Source organism: Falco naumanni, chromosome 1 (assembly GCF_017639655.2).
Source record: "Falco naumanni isolate bFalNau1 chromosome 1, bFalNau1.pat, whole genome shotgun sequence".
Classification (NCBI taxonomy): Eukaryota; Metazoa; Chordata; class Aves; order Falconiformes; family Falconidae; genus Falco; species Falco naumanni.
Window position 1 is genome coordinate 7,025,105 of NC_054054.1, and position 26,847 is coordinate 7,051,951.

Genomic DNA, 26,847 nt, shown 5'->3' on the forward strand with positions numbered 1-26,847 from the left:
GGTACTCAACTGAATTAAAAAAATATCAGAAGACATCGATGGTAAATATTTGGTTGTTCCTTAACTGTTTTGAGAAGACAAAGAGGGAATTATTTGAGAAAAATGTGAAATTTATGAACTGATTTCACGACATGAATGTAAGCAAGAAATTAGCGTCCAAGCCCAGTGGAAAGACCCAAATAAAACACTTGCACATGGAAAGAGAATTGTGTTTATAAATAAGGCATGCAAACGATCGGTAAGAGTATGCCAAGGCAAGCCCACAATATTCACTTAAGATTTTGGACTTTAGAGCTCAGTGAAAATGCGAATCAGAAAGTGTGAATTAATGTCATTGGGTGTAGCCACTGACTTACCTAAATTAAAAAGACAATTTGACACGTTATCAAGAACAAAAGACTACAAATGAAAGCTACAGAGAATGAATTTTCTACTCATTTTAAAGTGTAAGTATGATCTCCGTTTTCAAAGCAGACCTCCTGCAGCTTTTATTTGATTTTCATGGCACAGTAATTTATGGCACAGCGATGCACTTCAGTTGCCTGTTTTGCTCCCAGCACTTGCAGCACTTTATAACGTGGTTACCTGTAGGCCAACACACCTGTGATCATGCAGTTAAAATGTCAAAGAGATTACAGCTCAATCTGCATTTGCTGTAGAAATTAGTAGGAAAAATAAACAGCATATACAGGACATGAACTGCATGTATAATTTGGCAACCATAAAGCATAACATTTGCAAGTGCAAAATGATCTTTCATTGTCATGGTTTCACAGAAATGTCAACGACTCATCTAGTCCTTTCCTTAGCTCAAGTATAGTGTGAGGAGTATCTAGGTCATCCTTTACATATATCTAATCTTCTGAAAAATCTCCAGTGGGTGAAATCCGACAGTCTCCTATTGTGGCTTGTTCAAATGCTTAATTATATGCATAGTCATCCAAACTAATGCTCTTTTTTCTGCAGACCAAGTCAATTCTTAATTGTCCTATTTCAGATGGACATGGAGCCCTTTAGTTTTCTTGCTGATTGCAAAACATCTCTGCAGTTCTCAAGTTACCTTTCATATTTAAACTTACTCTCTCCTCCTAGCTTTGACTTTTACACATTTTATAAGTACATTCTGTAAGCTACCCTCCAAGCTATAACCAGAAGAATTAAATTGCCCTGAGACTGAGACTAGGAAAGCTTTCAGCAAAACCTTATTGACTTTGATATCAGCGTGGCCTCAAACTTACTGGAACTGCAGTTCAACTATGTTAAAGCCAATACCAACTGCTCTTTCTACCATCTCCATAATCTGTTTTTGAAAATATGTTGCAAGACTGTCATATATGCATCTGAAATGAAGACAAAACATATTTGCTGTTTCCCAAAAAAAAACATTCCTTTTTGGGGGGGGGGGGGTGGTGGTGGTGGTGAGTAGAAATCCAGGTGGGAGCTACATTGCATCATATTATTATCACCTATAGCCTGTGGGATCCCCTCTATTCCCAGATGGTCCCAGAAGGTAATCACTAATAATCCAGAGTGCAATGTAAGCATTCATGGGTGATTTTCGATATCCAATCACTTTTTCTCCAACTTGACTTTTTGGTTCTTCCCCTCTTGTTCCTCACTAATACTGCATTAACCATAGAGTCACAGTAAAAGTCTTACACCGTACTCTCTATCCCATTATTATCTTCTTCAATAAGCATCTGCAATGATTATTAGACCTGTCCTTTTTTAATTTTCTTACTTTAACTACCTTTAACTAACTTAAATTGCTTCTGATATATTTACAGAACCATTACTTAATGCCTTTTATATATGTTTTCCTGATCAATTGACTTCTTATGTAAGGACCTCTGATTTCATTCCCATTAGCCTGTGCAGTCTTTGCTTATACTTTTTCATGATTCCTTTCAGATTATCACATTATCAGGATGCTGATTTATTGACAGCCACTTATTCTTCCTGTCATTTTTGTGAGTCAGGCTTGCTTGCCAGAATGTTTGTGTTCTCTTCTGGTTTCCTTTTTTCCTTAGTTTGCTTTCATAGACCCTAACCTAGCAACTCTGATTTTGCTAAAATAGACTTTCTTGAATCCCTTATGACTGCCTGGTTCTGATGATTTATATATATATAGATATATATAAAATACTTTTTTTATGATGTGGATAAATACTTATTAAGGATGAGGCTGGGAAATCACCATATTCATTTTACAAATAAAACATTTCCAATATGACACACTGTCTTCTTAAGTGCAAAATGGTGACACGTATCTCACTGCCTGGTCCCTCGAGTTTGTAAAACTATTTTTTCATATTGTAACTCACATGTGTTGACATATAAGATCCCAAATGTAAACCAAACAAGGAAATGCTGAGGATGTGTAAGAGACAGTTCTTAGAGATATGAAAGCAGAAAGGGCAAGGCAAATATTGCCTGACAAATCCTTCCCTAACTACCACCGGTAGATTCACAGTCTGAATTATACAGCATTTGCTGTAGTTTGCTTCTTAATTTTCAAAAAAGCTTCTTCTAATACTTTCAAATTGACTGTACAAAAGGTTCACAGTATTTATTTGCCTTCATACACTGAAAAAGTACAATTGCGCAGATGGGCAGTTTCATGTGCTTTTCATTAACTTTTTTTTCCTTTTTAAACACACCTTCTTTGCTCAAGCTAGTTTATGCTGGTTTTGTTTTACGACATGATGGTTTATAAAATTTCTGTCAAACTGTGTTACTGTTTGATCATTATAAGAACAATCAGAGTAAGTGTTGCCAGTTACAGTTTTTCATCCCAGCCAAGTCACAGTGTACATATGGTACAAGATATAAAGCAACGCAAAGACTGATTAGCGTGCAAAGTGCAGCACAGTGGTCTTTACTATTCACCATTAATGTCATAGTGGATTTTAAGAAGCAAGAGACTTTTCCCATAGCCAAAACATAGTCTTGCACATAACCACAGGAAAGAAAAGCCAACCAGAAATTATGCAACATGTGTGAGCATGGTCTTCAGCCATAACCTCCTTTTCAAAAACAGAAAAATTGTTCCTATCACATTTTTCTGCTAACTCCTCCTAAAGGTTCAGGAAACATATGTCAAAACAGCTTTCCTTAAGATGGAGCAGTGAACCTTTCCTCGTATTTCCTGGAAAAGCTTCACTTCCTGAAAACTGCAGCATCTGCACCAGAACGCCTGAAGCCCTTATGCAAAGCTCCCAACAAACAAGACAAAGATGACTGTCACTTTTGGACTTGATGCTAAATAAAGGGATGTGAATATTAGGGAAAAGTAGGGTCATAAACAAAGCAGGCTAGCAAACCAGCCTCCTGAAGACCCTAGAGACTTCTTGGTTCTCCTTTGTCTTCTGTATTTTACAGCAAAATGTCACAGGGCTCTTTCTGATTATGCTTGACCTTTTGTTTGCTTGTTTGGTTTGGTTTTTAGGTGGGTAAAATTTAAGTTCACACTAATAATCTCTGTGTGTTAAAGACTAATCTTATTTAATGCCCACCCAGGACATTCTATGGGTAGTTAACCTATTTAGCATATGCAGACACTAATGGAGCGCGCATGCTCAATAGCCAGAAGGCATATCTTCACCAGCAACTTTCAGAAGGTGGATCCTCATGAAATTGCTCACAGAAGGATGAATTTTAAATACTTTTCTCGCTAGGCAAAAATCTTATTTGAAGCAGCCAACACATTCGTATGCTTGACAGGAACAAGCAAGAATTTACAGCATGTTGCCTACTTCATTGGTTAATATAAGAAACTGACATTTATGCCTGTCAGAATTCATATGGAGCCATGTCACCAGAGGAGTTGTTTGGGGAGCACTTCAGCAGGCACAACTCCCCCACAGTCTTCAAAAAGTGTGCTTGTAACACCCTTCCTGTAGGCAGTCTGGCTCTCTGAAATTGTTTGGGACCCACTCAAGAACACTCATGACTTTGTGAGGAGGTGCAGGAAGAAGGAGTTCATAGGCAACAAATTAGTAAAGAAAGATCTCAAATGACTTCTCTGTCAGATGATGTTCTTGAAGTGCCTGATGAATCATAATCAAATATATGTGATTAACAGAAGGTGAATCCAAATATATGGAGACCAAATGAATATAGTGGCTTGTAGCCACATCATTCTGTATTATGAGCCAGTCAGACCTCCCAAGTTAAGCAGTACTGAGCCAAGTCTGAATTTAAATAGGAGATCCTCCAAGGAAAACTGAGTGCATGTGCTGAAGGAAATAGTACTGGTAGCCCTTGTCTGTCTGAGTTACTACTGAACACTAAGGCTCTTGGATGATGCCAACAGCACAGGATTGAGACTATAGAAGAAACTCAAAATCTCTGAATCCTAGCTCCTAGTGGTCATTAAAAATCCTTCAGCGGTTTTTGGAAAAGTAATGATATTCATGTAGCCAGATTTCATACTAGATAATTATAATACAACAAATATCCTGGCAATTCCAAGCAGATACAATGTTTTCTTTCATTTCTTCCCCATCATCCTTCAGAGTTCTATTCAGGAGGTGATTTCACTCATGTTCTAGTGTTAAATGAAGAGATTATAGCATATTGTGCTGGATTCACATGTTGAAACTGATTTATTTTTTAAAAAAAAAAAGTTACACCTTTTCTTTGATTTGTTTCTTAGTGACAAATAGCATTTTGAACAAATCTGTTCAGTGGTCTCTGCCTTTGCATTGCACAAAGCTAATTGAATAACTTTTGATTCTTAAACTCACAGAGTAATTTAGCCTGGAAGGGACCTCAGGAATTCATGTAGTCCAATCAACTGCTCAAACTAAAGCTGATGTCAAAGTTAGATCTAGGTGCCCAGGGCCTCATAACTTGCTTTTAAATCATAATATAATTAAAAACAAATCATACTATCTGAATTTGATATGCAATGTCAAAAAAAGAATAGGTAGGGAGCAATTTTTGGTCTTCACTTGTTTTGGAAAAATCCTGTGCTATACCATTCTGCAAACCCCTACTCAAACTTTGCCCCGTTTTGTTCACACTTGAAAGATTTTGTGTATTCATAGCCTAATGCAGTGTAATGACAATTATTGTTATTGTCCAGAATGTTCACTGGGATAAGTCTGTGAAATATACAAATAAATTAAGGGGAGAGATATGAAGAAAACACAGAAAATAGCTAGAACTTTGTAGCATGGTCATAACGTCAAGAATAGCAGGTGAGCTTCTTGGCACTGTTCTGAAAACTTCAGGTTATTGATTCCCATGACACAGGTGTTAAGTAAGTGCATTCGTATTTCTGGTGCCAACTGTAATGCCCATTACCAGTAGATTTTATTAGATTAGTAGATGTTCCTGCACAGAAGAGTCAATGAGCAGTACCTCAGGAAAAAATAAAAGGAGATACATGAAGAGAAAAAGGTGTGAGATAATTTGGATTTGCATACCAGATACTACTGAGATTACTTACATTCGGTGTAGTTGTTCTTTAAATAACTGCAGTACTTGGATTATTAATTTGCTCATCCTTTATTAGACTTAAAAGTGCGCTCCTCACTGCAAAAGCACAAAGACAGTCTGTGCTCTAAGCTTTATCATCCAGACTTGGCGGAGCCAGAACACACCAGAAATCTGTGGGACAGGATCATTCAGACCGGTTTTTGTGCAGGGGCTGCGTGCATTTGCTGGTTATTATTTCCTCAGATTGCTGTTACTGTGGGACAAAAGGAACTTTTCAGGAGCACTTTGAGTGAGAAAAGGATGATTCCTTTGGCCATGACTAAGGTACGATGATTAGTGTACAGCCAGAAGCACTTCCTGACTTCATACTAGGGAAGAATACCGGGCATCATCTCCTTGACCTCCCTGTCCTGGCTGCCATGGAAAGGAAACAGAAATGCGGGCCAGAAGGGCTGTGGATGATGGGGGACAAGGACAGCACGGCATGCTACAAACAGCACAGGCCCATACACAGAGTTTGTGAGGACTGGGATTCTGGTAGCCTTACTGATCAAGTGGCCTAGCAAGGACAGTGAATAAAAACAAGTGAAAGCAAGGTACAACCAGCACATGGCAAAGCAAAGCACAGCTCACGCTTCAGGCTGTCAGGCACTTCCCACTAACACAGAATATGTAGCAGTAACAAAAGCATGCTTTAATCTAAATTGCCTAAAGTGAACATAATCTGATTATTTCTACGCTTCCTCACATCTATGCAATCAGATCTCTACTTCAGCTTGCTGAGAACTTGAAGTGTTGAACGAGCTCAGCAGATCTTTGAGGCACACCTTTCTGACAGCAGCCACAGTCGACCGTTACGCCTATGAAAAAGCGATGACTGCCAATGTTTACTACTTCTTACCTTCTGTGCCATTTGGATCTGATTCTGTTCTTCACTTCTGGTCTCCAGCTCGAAGAGGTAACCTGTAATTCATCAGCTTTGGGGAAAATATGTGTGATCTCATGAATCCTGGATGTTGTAAAATATTGGGGTTTTGGTGAGGAGACAGAGGTCTGTACACCATTAAACTAGTAAAACTTGCAATTTTCCAGGGTTTTGCCAAGCAAGTCTTGAATGCCTCAAATCTTCCATGATCTGTTTGATATATCAGGAGAGAGATGCAGTAAACTATCCATGAGGGTAGCTAGCACAGATCATAGCATCAAATGCATGACATTTATACACTATAAACTTACTTTAAATTCCATGCTACAACAAGTACTGTAACATTAGAGAGGGCAAAGTTGGAGAATACTGATTGTGACCAGGTGCAGAATGAGATTAATTTATTTTTAGCATTGTATTTCTGTTCTAATGCAATTCTACCACCCAACACACACACATATGGATGTCTAAAACATTATCTAATTTTTAAATAGCTGCCATAAAGCAAGGGCCAGAAAAGGAATAGCTGTATGTTTGTTTTACATCATGCTAGGAGTATAAAATATATTGGGGGTGGGGAAAACTTACATTCCCTTCATGGATTCACTGGATCAGGTTTTCCTCTCCACCCCAAGGTGCACTTCCAAATTTTATTCCAGAATAATAACGGGCCATCATATACCTCTTTCTCAATAGTCCAGAAGTTGGCAGCCTTCAGAAAGTAACGATGAAGTCACTGACAGTACTTAAAAAAAATTAAAGTGCTTCTACCCCTCACCACTATGGCACTGAATACACTGCAGAAAACAAAGTTACAACACAATGGCAATGAGAAGGGAAAAAGACGACTTTCTCTTTACACCTGAGTTTAGCAACGACAACTTATTACTTTATAGTTCTTCACTAACACAAAGGCCTTATGCAAGCGTCGTGTACTATGCTTGTAAAAATATTTGGAAAGCAATTGTACGACATTCATCTTTAAATTCCTGCATTTGGTTGTACTGCTTGCACCTTCGCAAATTCTAAGAGGAGGGACCTACTGGGAGAGGAAAACCCACAAACGTCTTCTGCTTAAACATTTATGTCAAAGACTCATAGTCCTTCTCATCCATCACCTACAGTTCTAAATAAAATCCCTGTCAAGACTTAGTGATAAGCTTCCTGTCCAGCCAACAGCAGCATACTTCAAATTGGCTGTGTCTTGTTCTGCTTCTTAAGTCTATATGCAATTAGATCTTCTTTTCGACTTACTGAGACCTTGGAGACCTTGTTATTTGGATGAGCTCAGCAAGTCTTTGAAGCACACCTTCCTGACAGCAGCCGCAATTGACTCATACCTATGAGAAAGTGATGATTGACAATCTTTATAACATCTGAAACATAACTCTAGTGGTTGCTTTTTCTCTCTCTGATCCCCTCAAGAGTTATTTAAACAAAAAAGAGTGAAGAGAAAAGCCGAGCACAGCTGACTGCATATTGCATTTGCTACCTACTTTGTGAAAACCCAGCTTCAAATACCTTTTCTCATATTTGTCATTTGGGCTAGCAATTATGCTAAAACATTGCCTCTCTCACTTCCTGTGAAAAACTGCAAAGGTGTCTGTGACTTTCCTGGAAGGAAAAAGATTATTTTGCATAAGCCCCATCTTTTTTCTTTATTCTTTTTTATCCCCTACCCAGAACTGTTGTTGTAAGGCCAGCCCTGGAATGCAGCATCTATGCAATATCAGCTCCAGCCATACTGAAAATTTGCACAAAGAGGATTGTTAAAAAGGTGGAAGGAAAGAGGATTTTGGCCTGCAGTACGTTCATCAAAATGCTGAACTTCTACCCTAAGAAAATGCCATGCAATCATTAATCATGAGGCAGAGCGAAAAAGATGTTTGCATGTTACTCAGCTTCCTTACCTTTTGAAGGAGGAAGAGCAGTGTCAGTATTGCCACAAATTGATCTTTGGGTCCAGATATCATATGTATTCTAAACTTGATGACTAGGTCTCTAAATTTTTCACTCCAGGTTTAGATTTTTAAAAGGCCATCGTGTTTTCTGTCAGCTGTTAATGTCAGAAACAACAATATTGCTGTTAGTGTTTAACAGGTAATAGTGCTTATTTCATGGAGCGGGTTTTGTTCCAAGTTGGTATTGAAATTGATTTGTGTTAATGATTTAACTTGTTGACAAATAAACATTTGAAGGAAAAAAATATATAATATAATCCTGGCAAACCAAACCATGCCTTTATCTTTGCCTTAAATTTAAATTCAGCTATTTATTACATCACCCTTTGCCAGAACTGGGCAGTAAACTGCTTTCGTACTCAGAAGAATGTTTCCATTTAAAATTTACATTTAAAATTGCAATAAGATGCTGGATCTCATTCTTTTTGAGGAAACTGTATTGCATTACATTAGCTACATTGCTAGAGAAATGATGCATTCTGCTTCCTGTATCAGTTTTAATTAGCTGGGTGCATTACTAACCCATTCTATCATGGGATGTTAAAGTTAAAATTAGTCTAATTCAAAGTGTCACAAACCACAGCTACAAAACGGATTGGTTAGCTGTTAATTATTTAAATACTGCATCCTGTGCATAATCAATTTCTTACCTACAGTCATGATATATTATTGACAGTTTGAAAACTAACTCTATTGCTGTCCAGCATAATTCTGAAATATAATTTATAGTGGTTATTTGGAGAACTATACAGAGTACATTAAAGCCATATGGTACTGTGGTTTCATCCCCAAGAGATGCCTCATCAGCTAAGAGAAGCATTATGATCAATATGTATATTACTCATTTTTAATAGAGTGTACTAAGCTGTAGAAGATTACTGTTCCTGCCAGTTATTTGAAAATACGAGGTGCAACAATTATTTTAAGATTGTTGGATAGTTACAGTATTCTCAAGATATAGAAAATATGTCTTTGTTTTCTTACGTTTAGAGCCTGAAACATTCTCTAGCAGCTGAAATCCCCCAGAATAGAGTATGCCTAACTAGACAAACGAAAACCTATAAAAGGTAAAACCTTATTTGAGTTGTAATGCTCAAACAATTTGCTAAATACAGTTCCTCGGAAGCGGGGGGGGGGGGGGGGGGGGGGGAGGGTGGGTGGGGGGGGGGGGGGGGGGGAAGAGAAAGGAAAAAAGATGAGAACACTGTCATTTATCTTGGCAAGAGGACATAGCATCTACCACAACTATGCCTATTTCACTGCTAAAAATAAAAAGTGGTAAGAACTACGATGACTGTTGCAGCCTTGGCAATACAGAGAATGTTGGATTTTTCAGAAGATTTGTGTTATGTACACTGATTCCTCAATACACTGAGAAAAATACCACATGAATACCAAGCATTACATTAACCTCTGACCTGGTAGAAGTATTTGCAACTACAGACAATAAAACTGCACTGCCTAACTAAGGATGCAAAGCCACAGGCATGAAAAATGAAAAAAAAAAACCCAAAACAACTCAAAGTCAAATTTCAGTTATTCAATCAGATGAAGCAAAGTGAGGGAGAATAATTCAGAAATAGCAGAACTGCAAATACACAAAATTAGTTGAGAAGAAGATGAAACAAGGCCACAACAGGAGATGGGGGCAAGGAGAGGGGGAATAAGGAGTGGGAAGATCTGTGCACCAGTGATGACCGATGAATACACATCCTCAGAGCACAGTAGAACACCAATGTGCCCTTCTTACTTCTGGACCCAAGGCTGATCTACCTACCAGTCTTGTGTAATAAGCCCCTGCTTGAACTTTGGCCTTTCAGTCACCAAACGCCAAAGTCTGCTCCTAGTGCACCCTTGGCACCTGCAGCCGGCACTTGGCCTCACACTCCCATTCCTCCGGGGCTGATATGGAGGTCTGTCACGCACGAGCCTGCAACCAAGCACAGTAAAACGGTCAAGGGATGAGCTCTGCCAGCAGCAGCCCCCCAGGCCAGCAACATCACATCCCTCCCAGCAGCGATGCTGCCAGTCCACTTCTCCCATGCAACTGGAATGAGCCCAGCTGCACCACAAATGCACAGGGGAGTAATTCCTCCAAGTCTGAAGAGTTGGATAAAGGGCACAGTTAGGGGGGTGACAGCTGGAACAGGGAGCCAAGGACCAGATGGGCAGTTCAGACTTATAACTGTGTCTAGAAATGCATTTACACTGTGCTCCACCCGAACCAATAAATCCTTCAGTGGCAATTCACGTCCAGCTCCTTGAATATTGTCTGAAACTTTCACCCCTTTCTGCTTTAAATATCTGACTCAATGGAAGATGTTTAACCTGAGCTAATTTGCCTTGAAAAAGGGAGGATTCGAGGAAGCTCAGCAGTCACTCAGGTGTGCTTAATCAACTTTAAACTTTTTAATAAAGAAAGTTCCTTACAATTAGGTGCGATGGCATTTTCATGGATGGATTTGTATTTTTTCCCAAGCAATTTTCAACGTTGTTTTGAATGTTTGGTTCAGTATTTTCTAAAAACTAACTACTTCAGAACCAACTACTATAATTCTGAAATATTAGCATAGAAGTATGGTACCAGGATACTGAAAAAAACACCATAGAAGCACCATAATAAAAATCCTCATGTCCCTTTTTTCCTTTTGAATTCCTAAGCTGGACTTCAGCTCTCATGACGCCTGATGGCCCACTGTTTTTTTCCTGTATATATTAGTTATGAGTCGCTCGCCTGCCCTCTGATAAACTGGGAATGCCATGAATCCCTGGGCGGTTCAGCAGACACAGGGGACAGGACCACCAGATTAGAACTACCACAGCACTTGTAAGGATGGCTCTAGTTTTTTCTGAGGTATTTCTTTTACAGAAGAAAACATTCTCCAAACCATCCTACTTAGAGGTACCTGAAACCCGTTCAGCAACTGGAACACCACTCTTACAGATGGTGGGAGCTCAAGTTAGGCAGAGTTTCTAAGCATGCACACATTTTTGTAACCAGTTTATGTGCTCTCCCATAATCCTCAGTTTTATTTATTTCCAAATCTTCTCTCCCATCTGTTCACTTCTGCATGATCTATATACTATCTTATGCTATTTATGCCTAACAGATTTTTGCTTCCTCTCTCTGTTCCAGTTAGATTAATGATGCCAACAGTCTCTGGGTATTTCTAGTCTCTTTGTTTTCTTCGTCACACATCTTGCATTCATACTTTCAAATACTTATCACTCCCTCTGACCCTTCCACAACAGTCCAAGTTTTTATTCCTATTTCACAAATGTTCTCTCAATATTTTTCCTTCCTTCCTCCTTTAAACCCAGATCGCTAGTTTTAGTGCTGAATCCCAGTTCTTCCAATCCTGTCAGACTCTACCTACCTTCTTCTAGCTTGATTCATTCCTTCCTTTTCTGCCTTTTCTGTCTTTTATTTGGCTTTGTTCTTTACTCCTCAACCTCTATTCCTGTACTTTAGCTAGAGGTTCTTTATCAAGATTTAAGTCCTGAGACAGCTTAATGTAACAGTGCTTCTTCTCTTTTCTTGCAATGCTTTGTGTCCTGTGAACTATTCCTAAAACATTAATATCATAAAACATCTATATAACTGCTGCACTAAATGCCTTTGCCCACCATTTTGAAACACAGTCAGGTTTTAATCCATCTCATGTCCATGGTACCAAATTTTGCTTGTGACATTACAAGTGTTTTCCTGCAAAAAGCTGCTTCTGTTATCCTTTCTCAACATTACTTCACGAGTACTGCTGTATTTTGGTTTGGAATAAGTCCAGCACTGTTATAATGATGGAGCACACTTTCTTCCTTTGGGAGATAAAATAGTCAAATTGCAACAAGCTGTTTTGCCTTGCCGCTTCAGGCTGCCTCCAATCCAAAAGAAGAAATCATAATAAAGCAAATGCCTCATCTGCCTAAATAGTCAAGCACATCACTGCTTAGAAAGAGGAGTACAAAGCTTCAGGGTTAAAGTATAAGAAAGAAACTTGCAAAATTCAGCCTGTGTACATATGGCAATAAGTCTACCTGGAGTTTCCAGCTCTGTTTAAGAGATGCGGTAAGACAGTACTACAGACAAACAAAACCTGATGTACAAAACATGCTGCTGAGGCCTGCTTGGAGATACTTACGAGGAAAGACAAAACTGTCATGACTAGACAAGCAAAACAGCACAGAGAAAACTTTATACAGGATCTGGACTCTCACCATTTCAGGGACACTGAATTTCCAAACAGTCTCTTCCTCCTCTTCCCAAATCTTTCAGTGGAGGCAACAGTTGACTCTATAAAGAGAGACGACCATAGGAAATACAGCTGGAAAAACTAAATAAAGGTCTTTATAATGTTACACAGGAGCAAAAGGATGAGACGGGAAAGGCACAGTTGGTAGACAGTGCTAAAAGCACAGCTGAATTGCAGTTTTGTTAACAGTGGACTATGACTCACTATGACATACTTGATGAGTGCTCAGACTCCAAGTAAAGTGTTGAAATACACATTTATCATACAAAATTAAGAAGCCAAACGTCACAGAATTTAAGACTGGAAGGGCATATCCCAAACTCCATCTGTACTTAGACTGTGATAATTCTACAGTCAAATTTTAAATTATAATTAAAATATTCTGTCACGGGAAGAAAAAAAGACAAAATACTTTTGTTAGCAAATAACAGTAACTTGGTAACATGCTACCAGATACTACAAAGAAAGATCACCACAATTGAACAGGTATGCTGGTTAGCTGCTATATAAAAAAAGCTATATGCCTCCACCTCCTGAGTAACTGCATCGCAAGGGCATAGTGGAGTTAAAGGCAGTACAGAGAAGAGCTGTTAAAGTGAAAGAGGGTATGGAGCAGTTGCTTTATAAGAGAGTGAAAAGACTATGCCTCAGTTTGGAGTGAAGAGGGCTGAAAGGGAACATCATCAACATTTGCAAGTTGGTGAAGGATAAATCAAAGGGAAAACTAACAAAGTCCTGCAGTCCTTGTAGTAGGTGGTCACTCACTGAAACTAACAAGAGGTCAGTTCACAGCTAAATGAAGGAGATAGTTTTTACAGAGTGGGTAGTGAATTGCTAGGATTTGTTGTCAAAGAAGACTGTGAAGGTAAACATCATCAGGAGGTTCAAAGGAGGAGTAGGCAAATTTAGGGACAACAGGTCCACAGATACTGTAAGAAATAGGCGTGTTTCCCCTAGTATACTTAATCCAACAGCTGTGAATGCTGATGGGAGAGGAATAGTCTGCAGGGAGGTCAGGAGCACATGACCTTCCTAAACAGCATCTCTTTCTCCACTGTCAGAGAGCTAGGTGGACCGCTGATCTAATCCAACAAAGCCTTTCTTATGCTTTTACATGTTACAAGAGAGTTAAAATCAAACGAGTATCCTTAGAGATGAAATTGAATACCTGAATAGTAGCTAACACCCCTACAGTGATATGGCTATGCTCAAAAAATTCCTCTTTATAAGCTGGTATGAATTAGCAAGTCAAAAAAAATTATAGCTTATGAGCAGGACAGAGGACTAGTGGAGAACCACTAAACAGGGCAATGGTAAAAATAGGCTCTGTAGGCCAAAAGCAATATCACAAGCCAGATGTTAGCATCTGAAGTCCCTGAAGGTCTAAGACTGTGTCTGAAGTACAGGACCTGGCATCATTCACCATCTCAGTCCCAGATGTATCCCAACTCAGCTGTGTTGAAGATCCATGTCAGGGTGAGAGTTGAGCACATGCCACCTGCATGTCAACATGATTTCCAAGGGAAAAATAATCAGCAAACCCCGTCTTAAGGCTTAATACAGATCAAGTTTGCCCCTCTACCTCGACAGTCTTTAAGCTGTAACAGTTTGGTAAACACCATCTTCCTGCGACACGCTGGGTACCAGTGAGCAGCAAGGCAATGAACACACATATGCCGTGCAACAATAATGTTTTTGTTAGAAGGAAAAAATTGCCACAAGTTGCAGTTTGAAGGAGGCGCTGAGAAATCATACTAAGTTACTAGGTACAGTGATGCCATTGAAATAGCTCTTTTAATAAAGAGCCAGTTAATTAAATAAGCACAGAGCCCTTTCATTGCTATTAATCAGCACAGACTACTAGCATGGTCTCATTTATCCAACATGAGCCATTCTATGTCTTGGCTCATGGTTGCAACGTAAAAAGAAAGATCCTGACAGTCTATCATTAAATATTTTATCTCAGTTACACTTGCATGAATCTGGAAGAAATTCAGGGAGGAAAGTGGAGATATTTCTGATTCCAAGCCATATAATTGGGGTGAGGATCTGACCACCCAATATGCCTGTAGAGAAGCTTTTATGCCCACTTAGTCATGAGTTGCATGCATTTAAGCAGCCAGCTTGCACCTGGCTTGTCTACAATTACTACCACTTCCTTTTTTCCCCTGTCAAATCTTCCTCCCCTCAATAAATGTATTTCATGGTGTTTTGATGGATGGCAAAGAGTAGGTTAAATTCTTGCCCCGGTTTTGTATATAGAGTTGTTAAGCATCAGAAAGAAAAGTGGCCAAAAGAGCACTGCATATCATTCTGCAGATCATTAACTGGTAATGTAATCTGCCCCACTCTAGGTATTACATCCAAGAAAAGACCACAAAATTAGAAACGTAGTGCTCTGAACAGAGGAGTACTCGGTGTTCCTCTCCTTGCCCTTTACGCAAGCATTGCAGTAAGCAGCCAAGCAGAAATCAGCATTTTACACAAAATGTCTCAGAACCTGATAGCAAATCCAAACAGCTATTCAGTGTCACGCACTCTGATGTGGTCATGTAATTTATATATTATGATAATCTGGTTTTCATCTAACCTCCTAATTCAACCGTTGTTTCATTTAAATAATTGGCTATCTGATTCCCCACCCATGTTGAGAAACATGCACAACACTCTATTGCAATGATACCATTAACCTAGACAAAATGTCATGAAAAAAGAACAGATATCATTTTCCAAGGAAAAGAAACAGTATTAACTTTCATGGGAGCTTATCTCTTATTATATATTTTAAAATAGTGACATTTATGAACATTTAGAAGGAGAAATTATTTCTAACACCCTTTGAAAGGATCACATTCAACATTCTATTTTTAGGAAGCAAAGGGTTTGGTTTTGGTTTTCTGGATTTTGGTTGGTTGGGTTTTTTACATACACAGTTACTATTCTTTTTCACAAAAGTCTTATAGATAAGCAAACTAGCAGTGGCTATCGAACATCTAGCAAGGGACTTTAAGATCAGCAAAGGTCACAATACAGAGAATCACAAAGCTACATGACAGTGCTGGGGACATTTCTTCTGTCAAATATTGCTTTACTTGGCTCTGTAAGGCTTTGCCCAGTCCAAGAAAGAATCTTTCAAATATATTATATTCATTTTCCTACTCTTGTCTTTAAATATTACTCTTTCACAAGCAGTGCTGTGAAAGCAGCATTCAGCATTTGCTCGTTTTAGCTACGGCACGCCTGTCTCCTGCAAGGCTGGGGAAAGGCTCCCGCATATCCGAACGTTCTCAGCTGCAGGTTACCTCATGATGCAAATTATGTTACAGGATGCAAATAGCCAGTGTTTCAGCGTGGACAGCCATTTATACCGAAGGAGTACAACCCCTTCCAATTTCACAACATTTCACACAGTCAGAAAGTGTAAGGTGGTGGAGAACCCCACCCACAAAATGCCATTAAGCATGCTAATCTTAAGTATGAGGTTTGGGGTTTTTTCAGTTTTCCTCTTCGGTTTGGAGCAGTCAGCCATCTCACAAAATTACAAGTAGCATAAAGAAGTCCCTGTCCCTTTCAACACATGAACTAGAGGGTATCAACTAGAATTAGAAGAAGGCATACTCAAATCATTCTCCACTTCTCTCGTTCTCTAGCAATGCACAGCTACATATCAGTCCTCACCACAGGATGCAGCACTGTCCCCCTGTCTAAGGGAATGACGCAAACCACAATCCTAATGAAACCAGCTGCAGAATTAGGAAGCACAATTTCACAATATGATACCAAGTACCAAAAATATAAGAAAGCTAAGTTTTAAATAACAGGTCTTTTGAAATGAGTGGGCATTTGCCATTGTCTCAAGGGAGTATAGGAATGACAGCATATACAATCCAGAAACAAAAGTTGCTTATAAAAATAAGATAAAAATGGCCTAAAAAAGCAGTTGGGACTTCTAATACAAAGTTATGAGAAGTGAGAATATGTTTTCTATTCCAGTTAAATAGTTAATAGTAGATAAACCTTAAGAAAATAGAGTAAGTCAGTAACGATAAGTTACTTAGATATTCTGATAAGAACGTAAAAATTGACATGTGTTGCAGGGAATCATTCACTCAGTTAAATAGGCAAAGATATTGAATATGCCATTTATACCTCTTCTTTATGCATTAATTAAGATCTAAAAAAATAAAAATTGGAAGAAGAATGGAAGGAAAAGAGAAATAAATTGGGTTCTTTTCTGGAAAAAAAGCAGCCTGGATTTCCTGGGTGTTTATTTAGCACAGTGCTATTTTCACAGATCATTTCAAATTTTACAAATGGGCTTTTTCACTGCAATTTTTCAGGCCAATTCTCTTAAACATAATAACGGAAAGGCTTCCATATACTCACCGGTTTGAAAAAGGTTTTCTTTTTCTCATCAATATTTTTTCTTTTCCTTTTGTTTCCTTTCCATCCCATAATTTCAACCAACAGGTGGAAGTTTTACTCTTAAATATATTTTTCTATTGGTCCAATATCACAGGGTTAAGCCATTCCTAGTTTAGATGGTTTTGTGAGGTTTTTCTTTAATTTAGATACTACTTTCTTTGGCCTCCTCATCATTTTAGGCTTCTTCTCATGTCTTAGACTCAGATCTAAATACGCGTACAAACCAGTCTGACCCTCCAGAAACCTCTGAGTCCATGTCTTAAATACAAGTGGTGCAGTACATTTGCCTGTCAAAAAAGACTGAAAAACAGATGGCACAGGCAGCTGAACTTTGCTACTCATGTTAGCAGTGCTTCAGCTAAATTTGGAACTGATTTGAGGTACACACAAACTGCACCAGTGCGGAAACTTAATAGCTTTCAGTACAGGAGTTAGGTACCAACAGTGAAAACACTTTGCTCCTGAGGCATCCAGGCTGCTGTGTTTGGGTACAGAAGGGAATTCTTTATTGTGCTTCTTTGTAAATGCATGGCAGTGTGATCAGTGTGTAAAATGTGCGGATTAAGCAGCGAGGGCAACTGTGTAGACCTGTCCCCGCTGGCAGCATTAGGTGTCGAAAAACAGACACAACCCAAAGATCCTTCCTTAAGGAATTTTCCGATGGGAAAACTGCTGGAGCTTGGCAGCACTTGGACTGAGACTGAGCTCAGGTTGCCATAGAAGGCATTATGAAACTCAAGTGCCAAACCTGTAGAAACACCATGGGCTCTGATGTCTCCTGGACACAGCCATTTGGGGTTTAACATAACCGGAGTGCTTAGTGGCTTATTTTTGCTGATGGTCCCCGACTGTCCTACAGCTTTTCCACGGGAACTTCACCTTCCAATGCCCTCATGATTTATTTTTCCCTGATTTCAAGTCCTTGAAATCCACCAGATGTGAATACTGACAAACACACACATTTATCTTAGGAAGACGAACCAAAAGCAAATATGAAAATAACCCTGCATACTGGGTAAAAGTTCCCTCTGACATCTCTCGTTGGAAACAAAAAATGCAAGGCAGAAATTTTTCATTCTTATTACCTAAGCTAATTTTTCTAGTCATATTTTTAAAGGATTTGGAGGGCCTATCAATAAAACTTAATAACACTGTCAACTATTTGCATTCTACTACAGCAGTTGGGATGAAAAACTAGTTCATTCTTATCACAGGAATCTTCCTACAGCTCTTTGTTTGCTTTACTTTCTGCAACAGCTTGTTGCTATGGTATTATGTCAAATAAGAATATATTATTCCTTAGGCCCTCAGTTCCAAGCCTTCCACATCCTCTGCCTGGGCTTGGTCCTGGACTGTGATTGCCAATTTCTGTAGAGTGCAGAGCCAGCTGCTGCAAATGCACTCATCTTGTTTACTCAGCTTCTGTTCTCCTATTTCCTGAGCAAAAAGTCAGTGCCCGAGAGCTTTAATTGCTGATCTCTGTTCACCTGCAGCATAGCAAGAGAAAAAGTATAAACAGTGCTGCTTCTACCAGCCACCGTACACTGGAAACTACATACTGCAACTACGTCATTAATAGGATTTGTTAAGGTTGGAGAGAACAACTAAAACAACCTATAACTTCTCTGAAAGCTCCAGCTGAAGGGCAAATTTCTTCTGCCTGTTCTACCCTGTGGAGCTTTAATTGTATATTCTATTCCCAGAAGGCCAAATTATACTCTCAGTTACAGCCATGATATAATTAAAGTTAATGGAGTTGATCAGATCTAATTGAGGGCATAGTTTATTGCAGCAAATGTTACATTACAATAAAACATTGAGAAAGATTCTGACCATCAACTTTAAGTATCACTCAGTTTCCAGAAATCTGAGTTAAAAGCCTTTAAATAAAGCTCCACTGCAGTTGGAAATGCTTGTTCTCCCTAAAAATCAATGGCTAAATAGTAAGCATATAAACATAGAGTAGTAGATTCACAGCTTCAATCACTGACCTGTTTTTTTTTGTAGTTGATTTGGGGTGCTTTTTTGTGTTGGTTTTTTTTTTATTTTTTTAAACCTTTTAGAATTGGCATAATGCAAGGAATCCTAATTATAAACTGATATCTAATGAAGAAACAGTGCCATGTACTGTGCACTACAGAAACGGATGTATGTTAATTCCTATCTCTTTGTGTATGTATAGCAAAGAGAAATATATTGTCCTCATTTCAAATATACAACTATGCTGCAAGCAAAGGCACCATTCTAGGACCTGTGGACAGAACCAATATAACCGAGTTTTAACCCAGCTAGCGTGGGTACCACTAACAGTAAAGCCAGGACAAATTCATCCATTTGAAAGCCATTATGTGATAGAGCGTGACTTTACACACGCCAAGGCTAGCTGCGCCAGCTTCTCTGCTATTGCCACAGTGCCCATAGCAAAACTAGTTCTTTACAATATCTCTCCTGCCATTACACCTTTCACAATAGGGTAGATATAACCTAGAACATGCCAAGTGAAAGGCTTTGAATATTAGATTGTCACATCAATTTAGTCTGCATGAACCTGATTGGAAATCTGCATCACCTTGTTCTTACAGAAAAACTCACCACTGTCACAGTTATACAGGTGTCTGCCACTGCTGGGATAACTTATCAGAGGCCCATTAACCTAGAACACCATTAAAATAAAAAGCCTGTACTTCAAATATTGATAGGTAATACTGAGATTTGGTGCCTTAAATGTGTTTGTTATTTAATTATTATTGTTATTTTAGCTTTGAATCAACTCTGTTCTTTAAAAGTAGCTGCTTGCATTCTGGTAATTATGAAAGATTTAGAGAAGATAACAGAGTTTTTTTAGTGTTCAGATTATGAATTATTATTCCTCAGCATTAGTTTAGGAAAGCTTCTCCCTTTCATTCAATTTTGCCTCACATTTTCTTTTTGCTTCACTGTGCATTTTAACACCTTTAGAGAGAAAGTATTTCATTTCCAGGTCAGAAATAGCCAGAAACACTTTTTTTTTCGGTGTGCAGCTGCATGATGTCTTTATCCTCTTTATGTGCTTCTGGTTTGCGAAAGATTTTTCAGAAACTGCTATTGTCAAAAAACACTCTCCTCAGGTCTTGCTATTACTGCAGGGAGTCTTATAAGCTGAAACCTTGTCCCCAGCTATTAAATAAGTCTTCTTTCTTTAGTTCACCATTATTATTCTGTAAGCATTGCTCAATCACACTGGAGTTTTTACAACACAGGTCTGAATGGATGGATTTTTTTTTTGGTTTTGCAGGGGGGAGGGGTGGGGTGGGGTGGGTATTTATTAGTTATTTTTTGTTGGGGTTTAGTATTTTTTTTGTGAGCAACACACAGTATCAGCTTTTAAAAGCTAAGTAAAGGATTATTTTCTGATAATTGTGCCATTAACAGTCGTTTGTCCCAAGTTTAACCAGTGCCTAAGGGTCTCCAAATTTCAAGCTCCAGCTCACTTGTACTTTCCTGTTTTACCGCCCGAAGGCAGGAAAAAGGCAGGTCAGGATGCTGATGAGTTGAACTGTTTCAAGCTCCATTTGGCCTTGTGTGAAGAAAGCATGGGTCACTGTACCACTTCTGTAAGGACTAAGCAGGCAAAACATTTAAGGACCCTTTCACAAGGGATCTGTCTTCAGGTATGCTGTTGGCCACCAAATTGGAAAACACACCATGTCTACTCACCCACTTTTGTTTTTCTGTTGGTATTTTGTACTGCCTGTCATCACTATAGCTTTTGAAGATTTCTTATTTCAAGTATAGCCAGCAATTGGAGACTGCCTGTCTGGTTCTACCACCGCTGAGCAATGCTTCAGTCCTCAAAGGTACTTTAGATCTGTGTCTATACACATAAAAATATATGTGTGTGTATATGCATGGAGAGAAAGGTATAAATACAGATGTATGAAAATGTATATAAGCAAAAAACAGACATTACTTATTTAAAAGTTTTTCACTTATTTTAAAGTATTTAAAGTTATGCCTTTACACTGTTTTCTGTCAGAGTTGATTTTATTCTATTTCAATTCCTCCTTCCTCCCCAGGTCTCACTACTGGAGATTTATGTACCATTTGCCTTCAAGTACTTCAGTTGCTGGGATTTGTTCAGCTTTGTACACATCAGAGATGGCTTCCCAGGGTTTTCCTGCTAGCTTTCTTTGGTCTTAAGAAAATTGATCTGCACAATTCCAGTTATGTTCTTGCAAGGTCACAACAAAAAGCCCAATTTGTTCTGTTATAGGAAAGGAATACTTATCTTCTCCTCACAGGCTAAAATGCATTACCATACTGTTTGTTGCAGATATCTATCTGGGTTCCTAACAGGTTCAGCAGTCGCACAGCAGCAGCCTACACCGTTCTCAATCTGTTTCCACACCAAAACATGGCCCTTCACAAATGGTTAAGCACTGGTCCAAGTTGATAGCCGAATCACATGGCCAGTCGGAAGACTGTGCTGGCAAAAAAAAGGACAAGGATTCAAATGTCTGGCCATGGAAGGAAATGAGCCAGCAGTAGCTGCTAAAGCCAAAATCAATGGGCTGCTCGGGGATCCAGCAACACGGCTGGCATGAGCTGGACCTGCTCTACCATAAATTAATGGGTCTTCTGGGAGCTGTCATCAGCTACTGTCTGTGAATCACTCCAGGACCTCCTGTTCCCCTCAGTATGCATCTTACGTGGCTTTTGATCACATGAAGACTTCAGTATGTGACTCAAAAAAAAGAAGAGTTAGGCCAACTCCACACTGACATCCAAATACTGTACACATCTTGCAGAATATGACTGAAACTTGCATGTTTCAACCATTTCAAGCAAAAGTACTGATATTCTCTTGGAAAGATTTAGCCTCAGTCCACTTTCTAATACCAAGCACACGATGATCGTGGCAGCACTCTTTCTGAATTCCTTGAGAGCTGTTTCCAAAAGCCAGTCTGGCAAATGGAAGAGCATCTTTTAAATTGATGGTTTATTTCAGCAACATTTTTGAGGGACCATCTTCACTGCAAGTCAGTGCTTCAGTGAATTTTACTGAAGACTGGCAAGAGGCACAAAATATAAAGGCATGAAAATATTGTTATTGGTCACTAAAGTCAATTAAGTTGTTATAGTTTAAATTTCATTAATTGGTACCATGGTGTTTTGGACACAATCCTACAAGAGGCTGAAAAATTAAAGGTATATGAGAGCATCAAGTGCACGTGCTCACTCTGTATTAGTAAACTTCATTATAGCAATTTTTAGGAGGAACATGTGACACTTGAAGTCACTACAGACAGTACCTACATAGTGTTTACTGTCCAATGATTTGATTGATATTTTCTGGAGAGTTAATAAGAAATACTAATAACTATAAACAGATTGTACTGAGCTTGTGAGATCTTACATGGCTTTAGAAACATCTCAAAATGCTGCCACTGCTACAGACAGGAAGAGATTATTTGCTTTACTTATTTTTTTAGCAACTGTCTATTCATGCAGGATTGTATCAGACTGTCACTGTAATGTCTAGCCATTTTCCAGGAAATTATGTGTGATCTTGCCATTTTTTCCAACCTCTAAACATTTTTGAGCTTTTCATAGTCTTAACAACCAGAAAAGCATTTATTCTAAGGATGCTTGGAAAAGACTATCATCAGAAAGCTATGTTGAATAATTGGGTTCTTGCATTGAGGGCTTCGTGTGGCACACGTGCTGGTCATTCTTATTTTGTCTGGCAACAAGTTCCATAATCTTAGTCCAGCTCCTGTGAACATCTTGTTTCCTGTGGTTATGAGTCTTTTCCTATGTTGTTGACAGCTTCATTTTTCCAGAGAAGCAATACTGTAGCATGAGGTCGTCCCGGTTCATCTGCTATCCCACAAAAAAGGAATGGGAAGATCTAGCATGCTACAGAAAGTATTGCTGTATTTTAGAATATACTTAGAGACATGACATATGACATATTATTATATATATATAAAAACCATATTTACTCATCTCCCAGGAGAAAAATTATAATGCATTGATTTATAACTATAGAATTAATACATGTTAAATTATGTCATTATTCTTTCTAATTTTATGCAACTTAACAGGCAGCAAAGTCAAAACTTTTTTTCATGAGAAGTCATAGAATGTATATACTAAAATGCACGGTCTAATTTCTCAAGGCACTGTATCACCTATCTGAAATTTGGAAATTGGGATGATGCTTGTCTTTTAATTTTGTTTGTACAAGACTTGCCTTGGACAGGCACAGTATCATCCAAGTTTCCAACTGAAGTTCTTAGTCACTGCTGTGATTGGATAAATTATCATTATTGTCGCTGCTGTTATTACTATTGTTATTGGTGTCTCGCATGCAGAGGCTCCTTCCTTTTACTCCCCCTGCTCGTGAGCCTTTCTACCTTGAGTGAAACACAGAGCTGGAGCAAGACAAAGGTGCAAGGCACGGGAGACCATTCAGAAATAGTTAGTCTTGTACCAATTCCTAAACTCAGGATATCAATGGGAATGTTACCTGCAGTGGGTGAGGATTTCACCTTGTCAGTTTACCTAGGTAGCTACAAGGCCTGTTATAACACAGCTCATGACAACTTCAGGCTCAACATCTACAATTTAATGGTGCATTTCAGAGCACCATGATCTGTGGAGCCATGAGTTAAAAGAGTTAAGGGAAGGGCTGCGTCCATTCCCAAAAAATAGTTTCACTGACTTCTCTTCCCCATTGTGCACCAATGCAGGCTGGAGACATAGGTCGTACAGGGAGAGGGATGTACACATCCCGTGGCGCTGTGCAGAGTTGTTCCCAGAGGCCCAGCTGAGCTCCCCAAGTTCTAAAAGAGCAGCCAAAGTGAAGGCGAGTGAGACGAAGCTCCACTATTCATAGCGTACCAAGCTGCATGGTGCCCTTTTGGCTATCATTTCAATCAAAACAAACACGTACGAAATGAATAACTGCCTTGACTATTTAAACTGTTAACCTTTTTTTAACATTGCTGTTTATAATTAGATTTCACAGAAAGCCAGACTGGTGGGTTTCTCTGAGCTCGACATTTTTATCATGTGAATTATGTTGGATCAGGTAATCATAAGGCCTTAAGGTCAGTTAACATGACTGAATTGCTGTTAGTAATTAAATGTGTGATATATAACAGTATCTACTGTAGCTAGAAAAGATCATGTAGGTAGCTTCATGTTCTGTTTTATAAATCATATTAAAAAAAGTGTATGGGTTGTTTTATATTAAACATGGTGGTTACATGTGCCAAAGATTTATTAGTCCAGTCTGTCTTACGGTGAGTGGCTGCAGTCCAGATTCATGTGGTAGAATAATAAAATTTTTTTAATGGCTGTAGAAGCTGATGGACCAAAATGGAGTTAGTTACCTGATTGGCTGCCAGTGATGTCATAGCCATGGGTGCAGCTCCATATATGTTTATGAGAGGTTTATTCCCCTTAATTTCCACCTATATCATAATAATAATCAGACACACTAAGCAGCCAGTTTCTAAGAAATCACTTGACTTCCCTGGTGTCTGGAGTCTCTCAGCCTCATCTACTTCACCCTGAACCCTGCAACTGCGCCCCTGAATTTCTCGGTCTCTCGGGGCTGATCAGCCTTTGCCTAGGTGCTTTGCTGGAAAGGAAAAGCTCTATTTAGGGTTAAGGTTTAAGCAGGCTGTGGAAGAGCTTTCTGTTCCAAGCACTTAGCATGATACCCTGCAAACACTTAAACACATATACAATTTCCCTTTTGCAAGTAGCCTCACTTAGCCTCACTCACTTCAATGTCACCATTATGTGAACAAAGTTATAACTCTGCTTAAAAGTCTTCAGGAGACTTACTACATATATTTTCAGAGGCCAAGAATGCTGACTGCTCTTAAAGAAAATAAAATGAAATAGAGACACACATGATTTGGACTATGTTCAGAATTCCCCCTAATTGCTTTAATCAAATTCCCACTAGGCATTAAAATTAAATTGTCTATGTTAGCTGAATTCCACTGGTCATTACTGGCTGGCAGTGGCTGATGTATCAGATTTTCTTTTCCTTGTTTGTCTTATGCATGGGTGTATTACATATAGGCATTACTGGGATGTCTGCTAGCCTCCCAGAAAAGTTGCCTTAACTTAACGACAGGAGTTTTTTTAAATATGCTCTTTGATGTTTCAAAATGGCTGCAAATTCAAATTTCAGTCTACCTTTTTAGAATATTCATATCATGCAAGCTTTTGCAAGAATTTTGAATGGTACCTTTTATTTCTATCTGCCTACTACGTAGGATCCATGAAGTACAAGTACCGTGATTTCAGGGATTTCCTTAAAATTCAAAATTACATAGTGTGCACTAAGCAAAATACTATACTGCAGGACATACCAAGTTTCTAGTACTAAAAACCCTATCTGCCAAAAAAAATTAGCCTTTTAATTATTATAAAAATAAATAAATAAATTCACAAGGGCAAAAGTTGTTCACATTTTTTTTCCCTTTTTTTTCTTTTTTAAAAATCCTTTATTTTATAGATGTATTAGTGCCTTCCAATTAGAAACAATATTTTATGCATTTCTTTTTATAATCTATCCCTTAAAAACTTCTGAAGGGATTTTGATGTGGGTGTTTTTCCAGTAGAAACTGTTTCCAACCACAGTGACTGCAAAACAATTTGATTCCCCTGTCCAAATAGTAAAGAGCTCATGTGTCAATACCACATCTCAGCATTCCCTGAGGAGCAGACGCTTTGTCTAAATTGAATTATAAATAATACTCTGATGCAGGAAGTAATAGTCTAGTAGCAGTTTACTCTTACTGCCATAGTTTTGTTTATTAGTTTTGGCTGTTTGATAAATAGAGAGAGGTTTTAATTTAACATAATAATTCTTTGCATAGATAGAGAGCCATTAGTGGTGCAGCCAAGTAATATCCTTTCCCATGGGACACCCTGTCAAAAAAGGAAACAATATCAATTTAATTATTTTGCCTTCTGAACACACTACAGCCTTGGGTATTGACTTAATGTTTTTCTTCAATAAATTCAGCATGTATTATGGTACTGACTTTAATGAACCTTTCCTTTTTTTTTTTTTCAAACTGAGAACTGAAGGATTCTTTATTAAACAGACATGTAAGGAACTGCATTAGCTTTCTTCTATACAGTTATGATTCTTCTTCCAGCTCTGTAATTTCATTGTAATTTTAGAGCCATACTGTAGCAAAACTCCAGGGATTTCATCTACAGGGGTGTTTAATGCTCAAAATGTCTTTAGTTGTACATTACTAATCACAAAGGATTTGCTTTTAAACCCCATTCTTTTAAGCAGTAAAATATTTTCAGAAGTTACCAAATGAAAAAAAGAAAACTGGCTGGAAAAAAATTACACTCTCCAAAATATATTTGAAAGGCCTAATTATCATGTATGAGCTCCTATTAGGTTAGTAATAGTAGTAGAAAATTACTCTTGGGTTATTGCTTCCTGTGCCAGGGTGTGTTATTCAAAACATAATGGAGACAAATCCATTGCTCAGCGAGTGCTGAAATGTTTGTGACTGGAGAAGGCCAGGCGTTGGACGTTGACCTCACAGTCATTTAAAAGCCTCAGTGAGGCCATGTGGTGGCTGTGCTGAGCGTGTTTTCTGACAGCACTGAAGCAGTACTCTACAGAGCTGGTATGCCACGTATCTTGAAGATTAATCTGTATTTACGTTCACAGGGATTTCACATTGCATTGATAAGAGGACAAATGACAGCCTGTGATGATATGGTAATCTCTGCGATATAAGCACTTACAGTTTGGAAACATTTCTGTTTTAAGTGGTAGCTATATCTATAGTTATGGCTGCCAAAG

At 38.6% G+C, this 26,847-nt stretch overlaps 1 long non-coding RNA gene across 1 annotated transcript; it reads right to left on the reverse strand.

The window, feature by feature from the left end:
• Positions 1-7,623: 7,623 nt before the first annotated feature.
• LOC121088065 lies at positions 7,624-12,775 on the reverse strand. The gene is made up of 4 exons (XR_005828443.1): positions 12,547-12,775; positions 10,109-10,261; positions 8,281-8,426; positions 7,624-7,710 (listed from the first exon to the last, which is right to left on the reverse strand). It is a non-coding gene; the product is annotated as an uncharacterized LOC121088065 (long non-coding RNA).
• Positions 12,776-26,847: the final 14,072 nt, after the last annotated feature.